The sequence below is a fragment of the Ranitomeya imitator genome, chromosome 1 (assembly GCF_032444005.1).
Source record: "Ranitomeya imitator isolate aRanImi1 chromosome 1, aRanImi1.pri, whole genome shotgun sequence".
In the NCBI taxonomy this organism is placed as follows: Eukaryota; Metazoa; Chordata; class Amphibia; order Anura; family Dendrobatidae; genus Ranitomeya; species Ranitomeya imitator.
The window spans coordinates 1,145,696,408-1,145,721,464 of record NC_091282.1 but is presented as its reverse complement, the minus strand read 5'-3'; positions in this window follow the sequence as shown (position 1 = coordinate 1,145,721,464).

Below are 25,057 nucleotides of genomic sequence, written 5' to 3'. Positions count from 1 at the left end.
CGTCGAACCAGGACCCGGAGGGGACAGATTGGGCCGGCAGCCAGTTCACATACAGCAGCAGGGCCACACAGAAATTGCGCACAATAAGAGGCGAAGACCGCGGCAGGGTCAAAGTAACTCAGAGTTCCCATACAGACTCCGGTGACAGGACTGGTTGTAAATCCTTTTATGTTAAAGTAAACTGGTTAAACGTTTCAGTGCCTCAGTCTTTCATTTGGACAATAGCCATCTATCCAGGATCGAGATCGTCACCGCTGGGAGAACCTGCTGCTGATCAAGTAAGTGCCTGTCCCCTCATGATACCCCTTACACTGTGCATTGCCTGTCACCGCTAGTCACTGAATGATGTCACCGCTAGTCACTGATGCTGTGCTCGCAGCAGCTCATTCCTCAGTGGCTCTCAGCCTGGATGGTGCCAAGACGCCACCCTTGAAAACTGTGAGTATGGTTTAATTTATATTCATTAAAGAAGTCTGTGTCATTCTTTCAATTAAAGGACTTTATTCTGTGTGTTTTTTTTTATACAATATGACTACAGGGTTAGTAACGGGGGCATCTTATAGACGCCTCTCCATTACTATCCTCTGGGTTTGATGTCACCTGACAATACAAAGGTGACATCAAACCCCCAAATATATTCCCACTTGCCACCACACCATGGATGCACCATTTCTGGGGCGGCTAAGAGCTGATGTTTTTAGTCCATGTCCCCTTCCTAGGCTGTTAATATCAGCTTCATGTCTGCTTAGCCTTTGCTGGATATTAAATAAAGGGGGACCCTATGTAATTTTTTTGGGGGGATCCCAAATTTATAGATGCCTTTCCATTACTAAGCTGTGGCCTTGATGTCACCGGACAATACAAAGGTGACATCAACCCCATACATATGAACCCCACTTGCCACGTTACAAGGCAACTTGGAAAAGTCTGGTAACATGCCAGAACTGGCACATCTAATTGGAGCTACTATTTTTAGGCTGGGGGCAATAAAGCTGTCTGCTTTAGCTTAGCTGATTGTCAAAAATGGGGGGACCCCACGGCTTTTTATTTTATTTTTTATTTAAAAAAATAAAGAAGGGACCCTCTATTCTTTGATAACCAGCCTTGCTGAAGTTGACAGTTGAGGGTTGCAGCCCGCAGTTGTCAGTTTTTCCTGGCTGGTTATCAAAAATTCTGGTGAACCCACACAATTTTTTTTTTTAGTTATTTATTTATAGAACAGGCGGCGGCTGATGAATACTCCCATCAGCAGCCACGTGCTATTGCTGTTGAATACAACTCTCAACATTGCCCCCTCAAAATGCTGATCGCAGGGGACAGTGATGTGAGCTGTCTTTACTTCAGCACCCGGGGAGCAGAGCAAACAGTACCGCTGATTCCCAGGCGCCGATATATGTCACACTGATGACCCCGGGGTGTCATGCGTGTGTCATCAGTGTGCATGTGTGTAGAATGTTTTGCGGCCCATGCTGCTACCGGAAACAATTACATCTGAAAGAGCCCTTAGTGAACTCTGTCGTTTATTGAACTTTGGCTGACTTTTGCAGATTTTTAAGCAAACAACTTGGGAATCTGAACACAAATCCGAATGTGCAACGGTCGTGCCGAATTTGAGATTGGCAAACATTTTCCAAACAAGATCGCTCATCTCTACATTTAGCACAAGCCAACCCCTTGATAACATCTTCAATGCAGTCACATATCAGGAGGCGTGGATTATGAGTTCATAATGCAAGCCACGCCCCCTGAGTAAGCCTGAGCTCCTGTACAATTTTGTACTCTGCCTGCTGCTAATTCATAGCTATGAAGTCCCAGGAATAAAACAGGGTGTGAGGGAAACTGGTTCCTCCCACATCACCAATCCGTGACAAAACTACACAGACACAGCTCTCTGGCACCCCCTTTGTCTCTCAGGTCAACAAGGGAACTGCACCTAGAGCAAATAGCCGCCGGGGAGACTGCCCTGTTACCCACGCTGGGTATTCTAAGATTCGCAAACAGAACAAAAGGATCAGCCCAAAATTAATTTATGGTTTAATTGCCTTAAGGGCGCACTAGATAATTACAAGAAATATACAGTAAAGGGCGGCAGGAAGCAGACAACAGGGTGGCGGGAAGACAAGAAGAGGATGTCATCGTATGAAGCTAGTAGGCACCGCACCCAGATGGCGATGCCCATCGGACTCAGACCACAGCGGGACCTACCCTGGGTGAGTATAATATAACCTGTTTTTCTTACCTTTCAGGTTACATCGGGGGGCTTATCTACAGCATTACAGAATGCTGTAGATAAGCCCCTGATGCCGGTGGCCTTAGCTCATATACGATTTTTGGGGTGACAGATTCCCTTTAAGCACAAGCCACTCTGTTTACCAGATTACAGAGGTTGCCCTGGTTTTTACCCTTTAATCCCTGTACAGGGAAATGGATTTTCTTAAGGACCCCCTAGGCTGAGGCCACAAAGTCAGCTGCCATTTGGTGAAGCAAGCTGGCAGCAAGAAGAGTCATCATACGGGGTCAAAACCAAGAGGTCACATCAGAGGCAAAATCAGAAATAAAGAGAGTGGTCAAAATACAAGCTGAGGTCAGAGATCGGGGTAAATCAGGAAACCACAGCAAAAGCAAAGAATATGCCTATATCAGATAAGCAGAACCTATTGACTGTGTGTGGGAACTGATTCTCAGTGTTTTAAATAATAAGGAGCTCCACCCAGGACATGAGGAAGTAACACAAATTAATAGAATTTATCCCCACGGCTATGAAGTCTCAGGATAAAATAGGGCTTCGGAATAGTCACTTTGCATCGGCCGACAAGCGAAGCAAGAGTAGAAAGGACAGGCCCAGCACGGACGTCACAGGAACTTAGCAGATACATCTCCGTCACAGTAAATAGTTCAAAATAGCAGATACTGTGATGACAAGAAGAAGCATTATGGATTTAAAGTGAACCTGTCAGCAGGATTTTGCTAAGTTACCTACATACACTACCCTCTAGGTGCTGATAAAGTGATTGAAATGATACCTGCAGTGAAGAAATCGGTCTTGTGGTTTTTGTGTAATCAGTGTTAGAACTTTTCAGTTAATGATATGCCCGTGCTCCAGGGTTGGACTGTAGGCAGAGTCTTATCTTCCTGCTCTAAGCCAGAGAAGCCAAGGAAAGACCTGTCCACAGGCCGCCCCGAGGCACCAACAGTCAGTCTCTATGATGAGGAACATGTGTTTGCTTAGGGGCAGCCTGTGGAAAGGTCTTTCCTTGGTGTTTCTATGGCCTAGAGCAGGAATATCAGACTCTGTCTACAGTCCTGCCCAAGAGCACGGGCTTCTTATTGACTGAAAATTTCTAACACTGATTACACAAGAACCACAAGACGGATTTCTCCACCCCAGGTATCATTTGAGTCAGTTTAACATTGCCAACCTGACAATGTCTGACATGTTTGCTTTAACCCCTTCCCGACCTTTGACGCATACGCTGCGTCATGAAAGTCGGTGCCATTCCGACCCATGACGCAGCATATGCGTCATGGAAAGATCGCGTCCCTGCAGGCCGGGTGAAAGGGTTAACTCCCATTTCACCCGATCTGCAGGGACAGGGGGAGTGGTAGTTTAGCCCAGGGGGGGTGGCTTCACCCCCTCGTGGCTACGATCGCTCTGATTGGCTGTTGAAAGTGAAACTGCCAATCAGAGCGATTTGTAATATTTCACCTAAAAAACTTGTGAAATATTACAATCCAGCCATGGCCGATGCTGCAATATCATCGGCCATGGCTGGAAACACTTATGTGCACCCACCCCACCCCTCCGATCGCCCCCCCACCCCCCCGATCTGTGGTCCGCTCCCCTCCGTCCTGTGCTCCGCTCCCCCGTCCTCCTGTCCGCTTCCCCGTGCACCAATCACACCCCCTGTGCTGCAATCAAACCCCCCCGCACTCCGATCCCCCCCCCGCACACAGCGACCCCCCCCCCCGTGCTCCGATCCACCCCCCCCGCACAGCGATCCCTCACCCCGTGCTCCAATCCTTCCCCGTGCTCCAATCCTCCCTCCCGTGTTCCGATCCACCCCCCCCCATGATCCGATCCACCCCCCCGTGCTCCGACGCCCCCCCCGTGCCCTGATCTCCCCCCCTTATACTTACCTGGCCGCCCGAGGTCCGTCCGTCTTCTTTCCTGGGCGCCGCCATCTTCCAAAATGGCGGGCGCATGTGCAGTGCGCCCGCCGAATCTGCCGGCCGGCAGATTCGTTCCAGAGTGAATTTTGATCACTGAGATATATCCTATCTCAGTGATCAAAATAAAAAAAATAGTAAATGACCCCCCCCTTTGTCACCCCCATAGATAGGGACAATAAAAAAAATAAAGAATTTTTTTTTTTTTCACTAAGGTTGGGGTAAGAACTAGGGTTAGGGTTAGGGGTAGGGTTAGGGGTAGGGTTAGGGGTAGGGTTAGGGGTAGGGTTAGGGGTAGGGGTAGGGTTAGGGCTAGGGTTAGGGGTAGGGGTAGGGTTAGGGCTAGGGTTAGGGTTAGGGTTAGGGGTAGGGTTAGGGCTAGGGTTAGGGTTTCGGTATGTGCACACGTATTCTGGTCCTATGCGGATTTTTCCGCAGCGGATTTGAAAAATCCACAGTGCTAAACCGCTGCCGATTTATCGTGGATTTACCGCGGTTTTTCTGCGCATTTCACTGCGGTTTTACAACTGCGATTTTCTATTGGAGCAGTTCTAAAACCGCTGCGGAATCCGCAGAAAGAAGTGACATGCTGCGGAATGTAAACCGCTGCGTTTCCGTGCAGTTTTTCCGCAGCATGTGTACAGCGATTTTTGGTTCCCATAGGTTCACATTGAACTGTACACTCATGGGAAACTGCTGCGGATCCGCAGCGTTTTCCGCAGCGTGTGCACATACCTTTAGAATTAGGCCATGTGCACACGGTGCGGATTGGCCGCTGCGGATTCGCAGCAGTGTTCCATCAGGTTTACAGTACCATGTAAACATATGGAAAACCAAATCCGCTGTGCCCATGGTGCAGAAAATACCGCGCGGGAACGCTGCGTTGTATTTTCCGCAGCATGCCAATTCTTTGTGCGGATTCCGCAGCGTTTTACACCTGTTCCTCAATAGGAATCCACAGGTGAAATCCGCACAAAAAACACTGGAAATCCACGGTAAATCCACAGGTAAAACGCAGTGCCTTTTACCCGCGGATTTTTCAAAAATGATGCTGAAAAATCTCATACGAATCCGCAACGTTGGCACATAGCCTTAGAGTTGGGTTGGAATTAGGGTTGTGGTTAGGGTTAGGGGTGTGTTGGGGTTAGGGTTGTGGTTAGGGGTGTGTTGGGGTTAGGGTTGTGATTAGGGTTACGGCTACAGTTGGGATAAGGGTTAGGGGTGTGTTGGAGGTAGAATTGAGGGGTTTCCACTGTTTAGGCACTTCAGGGGGTCTCCAAACGCAACATGGCGCCACCATTGATTCCAGCCAATCTTGTATTCAAAAATTCAAATGGTGCTCCCTCACTTCCGAACCCCGACGTGTGCCCAAACAGTGGTTTACCCCCACATATGGGGTACCAGCATACTCAGGACAAACTGCGCAACAATTACTGGGGTCCAACTTCTCCTGTTACCCTTGAGAAAATAAAAAATTGCTTGCTAAAACATCATTTTTGAGGAAAGAAAAATGATTTTTTATTTTCACGGCTCTGCGTTGTAAACGTCTGTGAAGCACTTGGGGGTTCAAAGTGCTCACCACATATCTAGATAAGTTCCTTGGGGGGTCTAGTTTCCAAAATGGGGTCACTTGTGGGGGGTTTCTACTGTTTAGGCACACCAGGGGCTCTGCAAACGCAACATGACGCCCGCAGACCATTCCATCAAAGTCTGCATTTCAAAAGTCACTACTTCCCTTCTGAGCCCCCACGTGTGCCCAAACAGTGGTTTACCCCCACACATGGGGCATCAGCGTACTCAGGAGAAACTGGACAACAACTTTTGTGGTCCAATTTCTCCTGTAACCCTTAGGAAAATAAAAAATTCTGGGCTAAAAAATTATTTTTGAGGAAAGAAAACGTATTTATTATTTTCACGGCTCTGCGTTATAAACTTCTGTAAAGCACTTGGGGGTTGAAAGTGCTCACCACACATCTAGATAAGTTCCTTTGGGGGTCTAGTTTCCAAAATGGGGTCACTTGTGGGGGGTTTCTACTGTTTAGGCACACCAGGGGCTCTGCAAACGCAATGTGACGCCCGCAGACCATTCCATCAAAGTCTGCATTTCAAAAGTCACTACTTCCCTTCTGAGCCCCCACGTGTGCCCAAACAGTGGTTTACCCCCACACATGGGGTATCAGCGTACTCAGGAGAAACTGGACAACAACTTTTGTGGTCCAATTTCTCCTGTAACCCTTGGGAAAATAAAAAATTCTGGGCTAAAAAATTATTTTTGAGGAAAGAAAACGTATTTATTATTTTCACTGCTCTGTGTTATGAACTTCTGTGAAGCACTTGGGGGTTCAAAGTGCTCACCTCACATCTAGATAAGTTCCTTTCGGGGTCTAGTTTCCAAAATGGGGTCACTTGTGGGGGGTTTCTACTGTTTAGCCACATCAGGGGCTCTGCAAACGCAACGTGACGCCCGCAGAGCATTCCATCAAAGTCTGCATTTCAAAACGTCACTACTTCACTTCCGAGCCCCAGCATGTGCCTAAACAGTGGTTTACCCCCACATATGGGGTATCAGCGTACTCAGGAGAAACTGGACAACAACTTTTGGGGTCAAATTTCTCCTGTTACCCTTGGGAAAATAAAAAATTGCGGGCTAAAATTCATTTTTGAGAAAATAATTTTTTTTTTTTATTTTCATGGCTCTGCGTTATAAACTTCTGTGAAGCACTTGAGGGTTCAAAGTGCTCACTACACATCTAGATTAGTTCCTTTGGGGGTCTAGTTTCCAAAATGGGGTAATTTGTGGGGGATCTCCAATGTTTAGGCACACAGGGGCTCTCCAAACGCGACATGGTGTCCGCTAATGATTGGAGCTAATTTTCCATTTAAAAAGCCAAATGGCGTGCCTTCCCTTCTGAGCCCTGCCGTGCGCCCAAACAGTGGTTTACCCCCACATATGGGGTATCTGCATACTCAGGACAAACTGGACAACAACATTTGTGGTCCAATTTCTCCTATTACCATTGGCAAAATAGGAAATTCCAGGCTAAAAAATCATTTTTGAGAAAAGAAAAATTATTTTTTATTTTCATGGCTCTGCATTATAAACTTCTGTGAAGCACCTGGGGGTTTAAAGTGCTCAGTATGCATCTAGATAAGTTCCTTGGGGGGTCTAGTTTCCAAAATGGGGTCACTTGTGGGGGAGCTCCATTGCATAGGCACACAGGGGCTCTCCAAATGCGACATGGTGTCCGCTAACAATTGGAGCTAATTTTCCATTCAAAAAGTTAAAAGGCGCGCCTTCCCTTCCGAGCCCTGCCGTGTGCCCAAACAGTGGTTTACCCCCACATATGAGGTATCGGCGTACTCGGGAGAAATTGCTCAACAAATTTTAGGATCCATTTTATCCTATTGCCCATGTGAAAATGAAAAAATTGAGGCGAAAATAAATTTTTTGTGAAAAAAAAGTACTTTTTCATTTTTACGGATCAATTTGTGAAGCACCTGAGGGTTTAAAGTGCTCACTAGGCATCTAGATAAGTTCCTTGGGGGGTCCAGTTTCCAAAATGGGGTCACTTGTGGGGGAGCTCCAATGTTTAAGCACACAGGGTCTCTCCAAACGCGACATGGTGTCCGCTATCGATGGAGATAATTTTTCATTCAAAAAGTCAAATGGCGCTCCTTCCCTTCCGAGCCTTACCATGTGCCCAAACAGTGGTTTACCCCCACATGTGAAGTATCGGTGTACTCAGGAGAAATTGCCAAACAAATTTTAGGATCCATTTTATCCTGTTGTCCATGTGAAAATGAAAAAATTGAGGCTAAAAGAATTTTTTTGTGAAAAAAAAGTACTTTTTCATTTTTACGGATCAATTTGTGAAGCACCTGGGGGTTTAAAGGGCTCACTATGCATCTAGATAAGTTCCTTGGGGCGTCTAGTTTCCAAAATGGGGTCACTTGTGGGGGAGCTCCAATTTTTAGGCACACGGGGGCTCTCCAAATGTGACATGGTGTCCGCTAAAGAGTGCAGCCAATTTTTCATTCAAAAAGTCAAATGGCGCTCCTTCCCTTCCAAGCCCTGCCGTGCGCCCGAACAGTGGTTTACCCCCACATATGAGGTATCGGCGTACTCAGGACAAATTGGACAACAACGTACGTGGTTCAGTTTCTCCTTTTACCATTGGGAAAATAAAAAAATTGTTGCTGAAAAATCATTTTTGTGACTAAAAAGTTAAATGTTCATTTTTTCCTTCCATGTTGCTTCTGCTGCTGTGAAGCACCTGAAGGGTTAATAAACTTCTTGAATGTGGTTTTGTGCACCTTGAGGGGTGCAGTTTTTAGAATGGTGTCACTTTTGGGTATTTTCAGCCATATAGACCCCTCAAACTGACTTCAAATGTGAGGTGGTCCCTAAAAAAAATGGTTTTGTAAATTTCGTTGTAAAAATGAGAAATCGCTGGTCAAATTTTAACCCTTATAACTTCCTAGCAAAAAAAAATTTTGTTTCCAAAATTGTGCTGATGTAAAGTAGACGTGTGGGAAATGTTATTTATTAACTATTTTGTGTCACATAACTCTCTGGTTTAACAGAATAAAAATTCAAAATGTGAAAATTGCGAAATTTTCAAAATTTTCGCCAAATTTCCGTTTTTATCACAAATAAACACAGAATTTATTGACCTAAATTTACCACTAACATGAAGCCCAATATGTCACGAAAAAACAATCTCAGAACCGCTAGGATCCATTGAAGCGTTCCTGAGTTATTACCTCATGAAGGGACACTGGTCAGAATTGCAAAAAACGGCAAGGTCTTTAAGGTCAAAATAGGCTGGGTCATGAAGGGGTTAAGCCTTCATAGTTTATAAAGATATAGATAATAAGACATTTTTATCTCCCAGGAGTACCACTGTAAACTATAGCGCAGCTGATCGCACACTATGTTGGAGAACAATGTATGCCTATGAAATGGTCACTTTATGCTACCTGTCTCAGTGTCTCCACCATTCCAGGAATACTCAGGACATGGATATGGGAACATTTCAACCACCTTCATCTACTTACAGCTAGTAACCGGTTGAAAAAGGATATGATCATATTCAGTATATCAAATGTAATTACATCTGTTCCACAATTCAGGCTTAGTTTTATGCTTTTGTTTTTCCCAATTAATTGAATATTAATGTGGTAATCTAATCCCCTGAAGTGTTACTGAACATTTGGTACCAAGTTGCTGTAATCTTAAATTGCTTTGTAAACACAATGTTCTCAGCTTTTGTGTACTTCAGAAAACATTCCCTGCGGGGATTAACAAAGGCTATTTTATATAACATTGCTGACGTATGAGATTACCGCTGTTCCAAAGATCAATAACAGACTGAAGACTCATAATATTTATTGAAAATGAAGAGAAGTGTCCTTCATCAACTCCTCTCTTGGCTCAGGTTATCCTGAGATGATTGGCATAAGATGACTAGCTATGAATGAAAAAAAAAATAGTTGATTTACAAAAGCCCCACAGAGTAAAGCTGGCTATACACTCTAGATGGCTGTCAGCAAAACTTTGACCGATCATTTGGACGACAGCCGTCTTAGCCAACTCTCCCAAACACAGGAGCGCTCACTCAATTGAGTGTGCCTGTGCTCTTCATGAGAAAGTCACCACTTTGTTGGCTTATCTCTAGAATAACATAGTGATCAGTCCAAAATCAGGCATGTGTGACCAATATCTCCCCAACCATCAGTCGCCGGTGCCCCCATACCCATTAGATTGTCAGCCGAATCTGTCATAATCAGTGGGTTTGGCTGACATTAGTTTAACCTTCGTCAGGCTGCATAATTTTACAACGTTAACAGGCTGCAGAGGTACAATTGTACCTTCATATATATTTTATTGAAATTTGGCCAATATATTCTGGACCAAAACTGCAGAGATGTCACGAAATTTCAGCCCTCTACGGCTTTTCGAAAAAAAAAGTTATTGCAATTTTAAAACGGATAGTTACAATTGTACCTACTCAGCCGGTCGAAGGTTAATGTGTATGGGCACCTTTTGGGTCTTTTTACATGGACCAGTCGGCGCGCACTAAATGACCACTGGTCGTTAAATCACCTGTTTACACAGGCAGACTGCGGTAAGTTGTGTGCACAGAGCGATTTATAATAGTTTGCTCAGTGAGCACAGGCTGCCGTTGTTCTTGTCAATGCGAGTCCTATTTACGTAGGATGATGTGCGGCAGAGAACGATGAATGATGCACATAACATATTGCAATTCACAATTATCCTTCAGTGTAAATGCAGTTTAACAATGCAACATAGTTCGTTCAGCAGGAAAACAATACCTGAAATATCTTTGGGGGATACTAGTTCTTATTAAGAAGATACAGCTATAGTACAGAGGTTTAAATAAAGAGTCTCACAAGTAAAGCAAAAATAAAACAAACATGCAAATTAGCTCTCCTTTTGAAGGAAGTAAACTTTTTATAGTGTCACCTACTGGAATTATTCACTCTATAAGGTCTTTCTCAGATGTTCAGATGTTTGTGTGTCAATTGCGTTTGGTGACAGTTTTCACACATATTTGAGACACTTACACATGCCAGTGTGCACTTGTCAGGGTGTTTACCAGGGACCATGTGTCCGTGGGCAAAACACGCTGACATGTCTGTTTTTTAATAGCAGCATGGGCTGCAAAATGACCCGCACACATGCGCAATGATGAAACAAGGATGACATCTGTGTGTCATCAGTGTGATACGTACCGACGCCTGGGAAGCAGCTGTACTGTTTGCACTGTTCCCTGGCACCGAGTGCTGAAGACAGCTCTCATCATTCTCCTCTGCTCGTGCTGCTATCAGAGCCAGCAGGGAACAATATTGAGCATTGTATTCAACTGTTAACAGGGAGTATTCATCAGACGGCGCTTGCGCTATTAACAAATACATTTTTAAATAAATGATGTTGATTCCCCTGTATTTCTGAAAACCAGCCAGGCAAAACTGACAGCTGCGAGCTCCAACCCTCAGCTGTCAGCTTCATCAAGGCTGATTATCAAGAAGAGTGGCGTCCTCATGCGGTTTTTTAATTAATTAAATAAATAATTTTAATTAACGGTGTGGGGTCCCCCCATTTTTGACAACCAGCCTTGTTAAAGCAGACAGCTAGGGGCTTGTATTCACCACCTGATAAGGGGCCATGAATATTGCCCCCTCAGCCAAGAAATAGCAGTGGGGACCCTTTTATGCTTGCTACCCAGCCTTACTGACCAGCTGTCACTTTTGCCTGGCTGGTAATCAAAAATACAAGGGAACCCAAGCGCAGGTGGTGGCTGATGAATACCGCCCATCAGCCGCTGCCTGCTCTCACTGTTATTAGTTGAATACAACTTTCAACATTCTCCCCTGCTCGCGCTTAGCGCAGTGCGAGCAGGGGAGAATGATGAGAGCTGTCTTCAGCACCCGGTGGCGGGGTACAGTGCAAAAAGTACCACTGATTACCAGGCATCAATACATGAAATACTGATGCAGCACACTGGTAGCAACTGTATAGTACTGGTATGTTGACCGGCCTATTGGCTTGCCTAGTCAAAGTATTAAAAATAGAAAATTTGGCAGAAAAATCCAGTGTGAATTAAAAATATCCTTTAATTTAATATTCATTAACACTCAGTGGGTATCGTGGCGATGGCTTGCGAATAGCTTTAATACTGGATTCAGATTCTCTAGCACATACAACGTAAACCTGCTCTAGACGCTGCAAGAATAACATTTCCAATTCTAAGATCTGTTTCTTAGGTTCACTGAATATAGGATCTGTGCAGGATTAATATGTGCCCTTTGGATAAAGTTAGACATTTAACTATGGTATGGGCGGCACGGTGGCGCAGTCGTTAGCACAGCAGCCTTGCAGCGCTGGAGTCCTGGGTTCAAACCCCGCCAAGGACAACATCTGCAAAGAGTTTGTATGTTCTCTCCGTGTTTGCGTGGGTTTCCTCCGGGCACTCCGGTTTCCTCCCACATTCCAAAGACATACTAATAAGGAATTTAGATTATGAGCCCCATCGGGGACAGTGATGATAATGTGTGCAAAATGTAAAGTGCTGCGGAATATGTTATCGCTATATAAAAATAAAGATTATTATAAAGAACTATGACAGCTTGAGATGCAGAGGTGAGTGAGACGTTACTAGGTAATAATTAGAGTTGATACAATCAATGTATGTTAGAGAAGTGTCGGTGCTATAAGGCATCTGACAAATACATTAGTTTGGCTTATTACAACCATTCTTCAGATTAAAAGCATTTTTCTTTTTCACAAATACAATGTTCAGCTTTTTCCATTACTCATTTTGGTCCTGTTTCCATGGAATGGGGATTAGCTTGTGACATATTGAAATGGTCAGGTGAGCAGCAGGTCAGGTAAGATACAGTTTACATTCTGATGGGATCATAGCAACCATGCTTTAAGTGCATAGAAGGAAGTTGTGTAAAAACCTTAAATAGCAATAAAATCTGCGGGGGAGTAAGTCATTTAATTGTTAATTTCCTTGCATAATCATATCTCTTCAGTTAGCATATTGATTTTTTTTCCTACTAACCAAACATGATATTGTAAATATTTATAAATCTGTAATGTTACAAAAGCTGTTGAACTATGGGTCTGATTCGTTAAGATGATTACGGCAGAATTCCAGCGTAAAACACCTTAAAAAATTGCAAAATGTTTGCGTAACTTGGAAGTTTAACCAAAGCTGAACTCCTGTCTCTGATTCTAGTCTCTGATCCCAGTACTCTGACATCTCTGGCACTTGTAAGGTGCATCTAATTAATTAAGTAGCATGCCCTCCCAAATTAGACACATCTTACCCTTTCAGTAAAGGCCCCTTCACATTAAGCGACGCTGCAGCGATACCGACAACGATCCGGATCGCTGCAGCGTCGCTGTTTGGTCGCTGGAGAGCTGTCACACAGACCGCTCTCCAGCGACCAACGATGCCGTTAACCAGGGTAAACATCGGGTAACTAAGCGCAGGGCCGCGCTTAGTAACCCGATGTTTACCCTGGTTACCATCCTAAAAGTAAAAAAAAACAAACAAACAAACAGTACATACTTACCTACAGCCGTCTGTCCTCCAGCGCTGTGCTCTGCACTCCTCCTGTACTGGCTGTGAGCACAGCGGCCGGAAAGCAGAGCGGTGACGTCACCGCTCTGCTTTCCGGCTGACCGACGCTCACAGCCAGTACAGGAGGAGAGCAGAGCACAGCACTGGAGGACAGACGGCTGTAGGTAAGTATGTACTGTTTGTTTGTTTGCTTTTTTTTACTTTTAGGATGGTAACCAGGGTAAACATCGGGTTACTAAGCGCGGCCCTGCGCTTAGTTACCCGATGTTTACCCTGGATACCAGTGAAGACATCGCTGGATCGTTGTCACACACGCCGATCCAGCGATGTCAGCAGGAGTCCAGCGACGAAATAAAGTTCTGGACTTTATTCAGCGACCAACGATCTCCCAGCAGGGGCCTGATCGTTGGTCGCTGTCACACATAACGATTTCATTAACGATATCGTTGCTACGTCACAAAAAGCAACGATATCGTTAACAATATCGTTATGTGTGAAGGTACCTTAAGAGTTAATGGGAATCTGTCACCATGAAAATGCCGTCCAATCTGTAGGCACCATGTTGTAGAGCAGCTGGATATATAGTTTTGTGAGAAAAGATTCAGTATAACCTGAGTTTTCATCATGTTAACCTCTGCTCTTTCTGGTAGGTGGTCCTATCAGTGATTGACAGCTATCTCTGTATGCACACTTATACAAAAAATGTACGACTTTTGTCATTTTCACTCCAGTTTTAGGCAGCTTTGCCAAAATGGTCAGAGCTAGAAAGCAGTCAGGGCAGGACAAGGTGTGGCTACAGCCACCCGTTAAATTCATGAAAAGTGGTGGTGTTTGACTTGGCCTTGCAGGATTCCCGGGAATGTGCCAAGTTGAAAACGGAACTATTGGCACACTCAGGGCTCACTATGTCTGTCAGAGCCTAAAGGGTTCATCACTGGGCGTATCGTGGTGACAACTCTCCCCACTCACAAATGTTTGACAGAAATGGCTGCAGCCGGACTCCTCCACTCACTCCAGCCCAGATGGTCGAGCGGGTCGCCAAGGACAGATTTGTTCACTCGCTCCCCAAGCCGGTACAGACCTGGGTTTCCCAAGGAAACCCCCGGAATGCAGGTGACCTGGTGGACCTCATAGAAAGGTACCAAGTGTTTGAGAGGTCCCCGAGGAAGCCAGAGGATGGTACATCTCCATACTGGGATACCCAGCGGGAGCCCAAGTCCCAAAAGAGGGGTAACAGATCCACCACTTAGGGGAGTCTGAGGTCCCAAAGAGCCGCTGAAGGCTGTTTATCAAAGGCTGTTGATAAAGACCTGATCTGCTGGCGGTGTCACGGTCCTGGACACATAGCGATCCTTTGTCCTATGTCTGCCAAGCAGATGGATGGTAGCCTAGGCAGGCGCTGCTTGTATTATGCCTGCCCAGCCTGCAGTGTGGACTGTCAGCCCGGAGAGGGGCCGCAGTCATGCCCTGTGGCCATAAACGGAATACTGGTATCAGGACTCTTAGACTCTGGGAGTTTGGTGACCCTGATAAAAGCCATTCTTCCCCACCATTTGATCCCAGGAAAACATGTGGGTGTATGGTGTATCCACAGGGATGCCAAAGACTACCCTATTGCCAGAGTGTAGGTTAAAATGAGTCAAGGTACAGCGTTCCATGAGACTTACTCCACCCCGTGATATTTGGGCAGGACTTCAGCCTCTTCTGGCACTTGTTGGGGAAACCAGGAGTGCCCAGTGTCTCAGGCAGGAGCCAGCCCTATCATGATGAATCCCCATCCCAGTCGGAGGTGGAGGAGTTCCCCTTGTGTGTCCTAGCTGGTGATCAGCACGAATCGGTGACCAGGGAGACCTAGGTTCCTGAGCTGGGGGTTTCTGGGGAAAATATGGGGAATGCTCAAATGTGGGATCTTATCCTGAAAGGGGCCTTTGAAAATGTGTCTCTGATTGATGGGGTTGCTCAAGAGCCGGGGGGCTGACACCAGGTACCCACAATTTGCAGTCAATAGCGAATTGTTGTATCGAGTGACTACACTGAGGGGAGGTGAAATAGTGGAGCAGCTGTTGTTTCCAGGGCCATACCGGCGGAGGGTTCTAGACATGGCCCATTCACATGTTTTGGGAGAACATCTGGGGGTGGAGAAAATGTAGGAGAGAATATTGCAGAGGTTCTATTGGCCAGAATGGTACCAGGAGATCCTGAATTATTGTAGGTCCTGCCCCTCCTGCCAGATAACCGCTCCCTCTTCTCACTTCTGAAGTCCTCTGGTCCCGTTACCGGTAATAGAGATCCCGTACGAACGAATTGCCATGGACCATAGATCCTTTAGTTAATTCTGCACGAGGGCACCAATATATTCTAGTGGTCATGGACTATGCAACCGGGTACCCGAAAGCAGTACCCCTAAGGAACTCTTCAGCTAAAACTATCACCTGGTAACTTGTCCATAATTTTGCTAGGACAGGCCTGCCGAAGGAGATTTTGACAGACCAGGGAACCCCCTTCATGAGCAAAGTAATGAAAGGACTGTGTAGGGTTCTGCAGATTGCACCAGCTGCGAACCTCAGTGTACCATCCACAGACCGATGACCTAGTAGAATGCTTTAATAAAACCTTGAAAGCCATGCTCAAAAAGGTAATTGAGAAAGACGGTTGAGACTGGGACTACCTGTATTCATTTTTGCTCTTCTCCATCAGGCAAGTTCCCCAGGCCTCTACTGGCTTCTCACCGTTCAAGCTCCTGTATGGTCGACATTCACGAGGCTTCCTAGACATCGCCAAGAAAAAGTGGGGAAACTGAGGTCATATCACACCGGAACATCATAGAGCATGTCAGTCAGCTGCAGGAGAGAATGACAAAAGTGATGCCTATTGTGAAGGATCATCTTCTCCAGGCACAGGAAGCATAGCCAAGGGTGTATAATCGATCAGCAAGGCTGAGGCAGTTCCAGTCAAGAGACCGTATGCTAGTGCTTATCCCCACAGTAAAGAGCAAATTCCTAGCCAAGTGGCAAGGCCCATACGAGGTGGTGAAAAAACTGGGTAAAGTTAATTACTTTAGTACACCAGCCGGAGCGATGGAAGCCGCACAAGGTTTATCATGCAAACTTGTTCAAACCCTGAAGAGACCGAGAATCGCTGGACACCACTTGCCTGGGAGCCAGTCCCAAAGTCACCGATATCACCATTGCAGAGACTCTTGACGCCGGCCCAGAGGCAACAGTGTCGGGAGCTTTTGCAGAGGAACCGGAACCTATTCTCAGAGTTGCCGGGGCATGCGCAGGTGGTCGAGCATGACGTGTTGACAGAACCACACATAAGGGTGAACCTCAAGCCCTATAGAATTCGGGAACCACGGAGAGATGTGATATCCAATGAGGTGAAGAGGATGCTAGACCACAGGGTGATAGAGGAGTCGAAAAGTGGATGGTCAAGTCCTATCGTTCGGTGAATTATGTCTCTAGTTTTGATGTGTACCGAATGCCTTGTGTGGATGAACTCATTGAGAGACTTGACCCGTGAGGTACATTGCATCCCTGGACCTGACAAAAGGCCATTGCCAGATTTCCATGTCCCAGAGTGCCAAGGAGAAGACAGCCTTCTCAACGCCTGATGGGTGTTTTCAATACACCAGGATGCCCTTCAGTTTGCAGGGGCCCTGGCCACATTCCAGAGAGCGATGGATCGGATCCTGGTTCCGCATAAGAAGTATGCCGCAGCATACCTCTATGACATTGTCATCTTTAGCCCTGACTGGGGTAGTCATCTGCCAATGGTACAGTTGGTTCTGGATGCTTTTCAAAGTGTGGGGCTCACCATAAATCTGAAAAAGTGTGCCACAGGGAAGGAAGAGGCCAAGTACCTAGGCTATGTCATCGGAAGGAGCTAAATGAAAATGTTGGTAAATAAAATCGAGGCGATTCAGAAGTGGCCGCAACTGCTTTCCACGAAGCAAGTGAGGGCATTTCTTGGTATTGTGGGCTATTACTGGTGGTTCATCCCAAGTTTTATAATAATAATTATAATAATAATTTTTATTTATATAGCGCCAACATATTCCGCAGCGCTTTACAAATTATAGAGGGGACTTGTACAGACAATAGACATTACAGCATAACAGAAATACAGTTTAAAACAGATACCAGGAGGAATGAGGGCCCTGCTCGCAAGCTTACAAACTATGAGGAAAAGGGGAGACACGAGAGGTGGATGGTAACAATTGCTTTAGTTATTCGGACCGGCCATAGTGTAAGGCTCGGGTGTTCATGTAAAGCTGCATGAACCAGTTAACTGCCTAAGTGTGTAGCAGTACAGACACAGAGGGCTATTAACTGCATAAAGTGAATGAGAACATGATGCGAGGAACCTGATTGTTTTTATTTATTTATTTTTTTAAATAGGCAATAGTTTTTTTTGTTTTTTTTTAAATAGGCCACACAGAGATCGTTAGGTTAATACATTGAGGCGGTAGGCCAGTCTGAACAAATGAGTTTTTAGGGTACGCTTAAAACTGTGGGGATTGGGGATTAATCGTATTAACCTAGGTAGTGCATTCCAAAGAATCGGCGCAGCACGTGTAAAGTCTTGGAGACGGGAGTGGGAGGTTCTGATTATTGAGGATGCTAGCCTGAGGTCATTAGCGGAGCGGAGGGCACGGGTAGGGTGGTAGACTGAGACCAGAGAGGAGATGTAGGGTGGTGCCGAGCCATGGAGTGCTTTGTGGATGAGGGTAGTAGTTTTGTACTGGATTCTGGAGTGGATGGGTAGCCAGTGTAATGACTGGCACAGGGTAGAGGCATCGGTGTATCGGTTGGTGAGGAATATGATCCTGGCAGCAGCATTCAGGACAGATTGGAGCGGGGAAAGTTTGGTAAGAGGGAGGCCGATTAGTAGAGAGTTACAATAGTCCAGACGAGAATGAATAAGTGAAACAGTAAGAGTTTTTGCAGAGTCGAAAGTAAGAAAAGGGCGAATTCTAGAAAAGTTTTTGAGATGCAGGTAAGAAGAGCGCGCCAGTGATCGGATGTGGGGGGTGAATGAAAGGTCAGAATCAAGGATGACCCCAAGGCAGCGGGCATGTTGCTTTGGAGTAATGGTGGAACCGCACACGGAGATGGCAATGTCAGGCAAAGGTAGGTTAGTAGAGGGAGAGAACACGAGGAGTTCAGTTTTTGACAGGTTTAGTTTCAGATAGAGGGAGGACATGATGTTAGAGACAGCGGTAAGACAATCCCTGGTGTTTTCTAAAAAGGTCGGCGTGACAACAGGAGAAGAGGTGTATAATTGGGTGTCGTCAGCATATAGATGGTACTGGAAACCAAATCTACTGATTGTTTGTCCAATAGGGGCAGTATACAATGAGAAGAGGAGGGGGCCTAGGACTGATCCTTGAGGAACCCCAACAGTAAGGGGAAGGGGTAAGTTTTTCCATAATCGCCGCACCGTTGACGGATCTTCTTAAGAGTAGCAAGTAGACCATATTTAAATGCACTACTGACTCAGAGATGGCATTCCAGGAGCTGAAGCAGGCTCTGTGTAAACATCTACTAGGCCAGAAGTTCAAACTCATGTCCAATCATGCCCCTCTGAGATGGTTAAGGGAGAAACAGAGTAAGAATGCTTGGGTGACTAGATGGTTCTTAGACCTCCAGGATTTTAGGTTCCACATAGAACATAGGCCCGGGAAGCTACAAGGGAACTCAGATGCCCTCTCCCGAATTCCTTGTTTGGTGTCCGAAGGTGCCAAAGCCCTCGGCTTTTGGCAGAGGAGGGAATATGTGACAGGGTCACTGGTGCCGTACATCTGGGGAGATATGTGTCACAAAGGTTGCTATCCTGCGTGATGTGAAAGCCATATAGTAAGTGTTTTATTCAGCATGATATGTGCTGAAAACAATCTAGTTGCTATATGGGCATGGCTCAGAGGCGTAGCTAGGGTTTAGGTCCAGGGGGGTGAAGCTTCTGAGTGGGCCCCTAACCAGGTAACCATGATTACAACTTGATGACGCCCCCTAATAGTGGAGGAGAACCTCAGCAGATAACCGTGCTGTTACTGAAAATAATCTCTATATAACGACCAACATGGATATTACCGCCATATGGTCAGTGGTAGATACTAGCCCTACAGAGCATATAAGGGATCACTGCACAGTTATAGATAATGACTTACCATTGACGTTCTTTATGATGGAATCATCACTTTTCCCGTCTTTTCCATCTGGCCCAGACCGACATGACAAATTCTTCCAGCTACAACTCGTCTGCAGAGAAAACAACAAAGACACGTTTCACTTCTCACATTCCAGCCATCACCATCTATTCCCAACCTGCACAAACCCCTCATCCTGCTGATACCCCAATACTGAGCCGCTGCTGCCGTATGTATCCCTATTACTACACCTGATACCCCAATACTGAGCCGCTGCTGGCGTATGTGTCCCTATTACTGCACCTGATACCCCAATACTGAGCTGCTGCTGCCGTATGTGTCCCTATTACTGCACCTGATACCCCAATACTGAGCCGCTGCTGCCGTATGTGACCCTATTACTGCACCTGATACCCCGATACTCAGTCGCTGCTGCCGTATGTGTCCCTATTACTGCACCTGTACCCCAATACTGAGCCGCTGCTGCCGTATGTGTCCCTATTACTGCCCAATACCCCAATACTGAGCCGCTGCTGCCGTATGTGACCCTATTACTGCACCTGTACCCCAATACTGAGCCGCTGCTGCCGTATGTGTCCCTATTACTGCCCAATACCCCAATACTGAGCCGCTGCTGCCGTATGTGACCCTATTACTGCACCTACTCTGTGTTTCTCTGTACCCTCTAAATTCTAAATCACCCCTCTATAATATAGTAATGCCGGGTGCAAGTGCCTTAGAAAACAGGGCCCACATTTTGCTCCCTAGTTTATCAAGTTTAAAAAAATATATCACTATGGAATAAAGTACACTATTTTTATGGACTGTTTAGGAATTTCCTGACAGATGGCAGCCATCGGCCATACTGACATCTCTGGAAAACCATGCAGTGTCACTGTGCCTACACACAACCTCATGTAATGCTGCTGGTAACTTGGGTCACTCAGGAGGAGGCACTCTGTGGCAAATGATACTTCCGAGATTCCTTGACCACATATAGCTTAACATAAAACATATGCTGCCTGTATATTGAGCAGTATGAATCACCTGACAGGTTCCTTTTAATTCAGAGAATCTGTAGACAATTTTGACTAACTTTACGCCACTTATTAGTTGGTTAATTATGAAGTAATACTCTACTCCAACGTTTTGGCCCAATTTAGTTCAACAGTGTCGCATTTAAAACCACTAAACCATACTCCTTCCTGCTAAACTAAGCACCCCTGCTAAGTGGGATTAAAAAAGTGGCTAAAACACATAATTAATGTGGGGCACAGCAAGTGCGGTCAATTTGGGGCTATAGTTCTGCCATATTTGGCTTAGTAACCCTCCCACATTGTATTTGTTTGGATTAAATATTAAAAACCATCATTACTCAACATTGTACATAGATGTTTTCAAAATGTTTACTAGAAAAAAAACAGTCATCAGAATTTTCTATCTCAAACGAATGACTTGTATCTACAGGTATTTTCATGCTGATTAAATCCATACCGTGATTGTAGAAAAAAAAACTACAGTATGAAGAAGGGAAGCTCAGGCCCAATCAAATTGTTCAAAACATTCTATATTGGTACAGACAAAAACATAAAATGAAAAATACGTAAAAATAGGGGGAAATATATGCAAAGACTGATACAGAACACATTAGAGAAAAAAAAAAACAGCCCTTCCAACAAGCCTAAAGCTACTTTCACACTAGCGTCGGAATCTCCCCGTCGCAATGCGTCGGGCAGAGATTCCGACGCTAGCATTTAACGCACTGCACAACGGGTGCAGCAGATGCATTTCTCCGGCGCATCCGCTGCCCCATTGTGAGGTGCAAGGAGGTGGGAGCGGAGTTCCAGCCGCGCATGCGCGGTCGGAAAAAGCGGTCCGTCAGGAGCAAAAAACGTTACATGTAACGTTTTTTGTTCCCGGCGGTCCACCACAACAATGCGCAACCGTCGCACGACGGTTGCGACGTGTGGCAAAGCGTCGCAATGTGTCGCTAATGTTAATCTATGGGGCAAAAACGCATCCTGCAAACAACTTTGCAGGATGCGTTTTTTGCCATAAACGATGCATTGCGACGTCTGGCAAAAAACGCTAGTGTGAAAGTAGCCTAACCTATAATAGGGAATTGCTTGAGGAAATCAAATATGGTAAGTATACTATTCAATAGTGAAGGACCAAGTCCTAAAAAGTGTATATACACATGCACTAAACAAATATAATACTAAATATAACTATACTACACTATATAAATGCTTCAAACAGTAATCTTTGTACTGGCAAGCTAGTATATTTAAATTATAAATGGAAAAGAAGTCCATGTTAGATAAGGTGCAGACTATATAAGAAGAAAATAATTATTTCAAAACAATTGCCAAAAGTCATTTTTAACCCTCCGTCAGGAACAATGGATCTGACAGGCGCAGCTCTTCTACTTTCATTTCTCCCTTCTCACCAGATTTTCAGGAACCCCCCCCCCCAAATAGTCTCCTGGCTCTAGCTGCTGTGTGAAACCTGATACCACAGTTGGTCTGCAGAGCTTCAGGAAGGAAGATATAGCTGTGCTGGCTTCTCAGGCTCATTGGTCCCGAACACATCACACTTTATAAGGTTGGTATGTAATGTTTTTAGTCATTACTATTGTTTATTTACCGTATATACTCGAGTATAAGCCGAGATTTTCAGCCCAAATTTTTGGGCTCAAAGTGCCCCTCTCGGCTTATACTCGAGTCATGGTCGGCGGCAGGGTCGGCGGGTGAGGGGGAGAGAGGACTGTCACATACTCAACTGCTCCTGGCGCTGTCCCTGCCTGTCCCATGGTCTTCGGGTGCCGCAGCTCTTCCTCTGTTCAGCGGTCACGTGGTACCGCTCATTAAAGTAATGAATATGGACTTCACTCCCATAGGGGTGGAGCCGCATATTCATTCCTGTAATGAGCGGTACCAGTGACCGCTGACAGAGGAAGAAGCTGCAGTGCCCGGAGACCATCTGTCCGGGAGAAGGAGCCAGGGACCGCGCCGGTGCAGGTGAGTATTTCATATTTACCTGTCCGCGTTCCACCCGCCGGGCGCCACTCCATCTTCCCGTCCTCTTGCTGTGACTGTTCAGGTCAGAGTACTCGATGACGTATTAGTGTGCGCGCCGTCCTCTGCCTGAACAGTCAGTGTGGAGAGACGGGACGCTGAGGAGCAGCGGGCAGCAACTAGAGGTGAGTATGTCATTTTTTTTTTAATTGCAGCAGCAGCATTATATGTGGCACAGCTTTATATGGAGCATCTATGGGGCAATAATGAACGGTATGGAGCATTATATGTGGCACAGATTTATATGGAGCATCTATGGGGCAATAATGAACGGTATGGAGCATTACATGGGGCACAGTTTTATATGGAGCATCTATGGGGCCATAATGAACTGTATGGAGCATTATATGGGGCATCTATGGGGCCATAAAGAACTGTATGGAGCATTATATGGGGCATCTATGGGGCCATAATGAACTGCATGGAGCATTATATGGGGCCATAAAGAACTGCATGGAGCATTATATGGGGCATCTATGGGGCCATAATGAACTGCATGGAGCATTATATGGGGCATCTATGGGGCCATAAAGAACTGCATGGAGCATTATATGGAGCATCTATGGGGCCATAATGAACTGCATGGAGCATTATATGGGGCCATAAAGAACTGTATGGAGCATTATATGGGGCATCTATGGGGCCATAATGAACTGCATGGAGCATTATATGGGGCATCTATGGGGCCATAAAGAACTGCATGGAGCATTATATGGGGCATCTATGGGGCCATAAAGAACTGCATGGAGCATTATATGGGGCATCTATGGGGCCATAAAGAACTGTATGGAGCATTATATGGAGCATCTATGGGGCCATAAAGAACTGCATGGAACATTATATGGGGCATCTATGGGGCCATAAAGAACTGCATGGAGCATTATATGGGGCATCTATGGGGCCATAAAGAACTGCATGGAGCATTATATGGGGCATATTTTAATATGGAGCATCTTATGGGGCCATAATGAACTGTATGGAGCATTATATGGGGCTCCTGATTCAATATGGATATTCAAAAACACTTAACCTACTGATGTCTCAATTAATTTTACTCTTATTGGTATCTATTTTTATTTTTGGTATTTACCGGTAGCTGCTGCATTTTCCACCCTAGGCTTATACTCGAGTCAATAAGTTTTCCCAGTTTTTTGTTGCAAAATTAAGGGGGTCGGCTTAGGGTACCGTCACACAGTGCAATTTTGATCGCTACGACGGCACGATTCATGACGTTCGAGCGATATAGTTACGATATCGCAGTGTCTGACACGCTCCTGCGATCAGGGACCCCGCTGAGAATCGTACGTCGTAGCAGATCGTTTGAAACTTTCTTTCGTCGTCTAGTGTCCCGCTGTGGCGGCATGATCGCATGGTGTAACATATATCGTATACGATGTGCGCATAGTAACCAACGGCTTCACATCGCACATACGTCATGAAATTATCGCTCCAGCGTCGTAGATTGCAAAGTGTGACAGCAGTCTACGACGCTGGAGCGATATTGTTACGATGCTGGAGCGTCACGGATCGTACCGTTGTAGCGATGAAAATTGCACTGTGTGACGGTACCCTTATACTTGAGTCGGCTTATACTCAAGTATGTACGGTAATCATAAAGTGCTGTGCAAATAAGGTGTCATTACACTAGTGTGTACAGACGGTATGTACTAACGCCATTAGTCAACCACATTAATAGTCTGAAGCAATGTTAAAACAAGACATAACCATGGTGAGAAAGGCTATTAAATACAACCTGAGTGGTAGCAAAGGACCCAACGCGCCTTTCGCATCTAGCTTCTTCTTAGTTAAAAATGGCATGAATCTGACAGTCATCTCTTTTCTCTTCATGCAAGTATATATTTCATTCATCTACTGCATATATCCTGCAACCTCATTTCCATCTCTGCAAGAATATTTTAATGGAATATATTTCATTCATCTTACTGAGCTGGTTCCTGATGCTGTAAGGTCATCCCACTAGCTCAAAGAGTTTTATGATCCATTTTGGCCTGCAAACTTGTTTGTTTATCTCTAAATTTATTGTTTCCTGCTGTCTTAATTTAGTTAATTGATTGTTAAGGACTCAAATTAGTGATAGGCCTAAAAACAAACATCCTATACATTCAGACAGAGCTTTTGGGGAAGCATTTATGCACATTTTATTGCAACTGCATTTTCTTCAAAGTGCCTGACAGTTAAAGACATTCAAAGAAACCTGCTTCCAGAACATTTGGATTGCAACAAATATTCACCATATGTATTTGTATTATTTATATCCTGGCTGCTGCATTCACTCACATCCACCGTTCTTGTACAAACTCTTTGCACTCCATCCATTTCGGCCCATCTCATCTCCTCTCCTATGTACAACACACATTCTCACAAATCACTTACCCATCTGCTCAGTCTTTCTATCTTCCTTCTCCTAGTCCCAGGAGATATCTCTCCAATCCCCAACCCTTCTTGTACTAGTAAGTCGAACCCCTCACATACTACATTCAGAAACCCTGAAAAGCATTAAGCTACTTACTGGTAGCAGCATTTTTCGG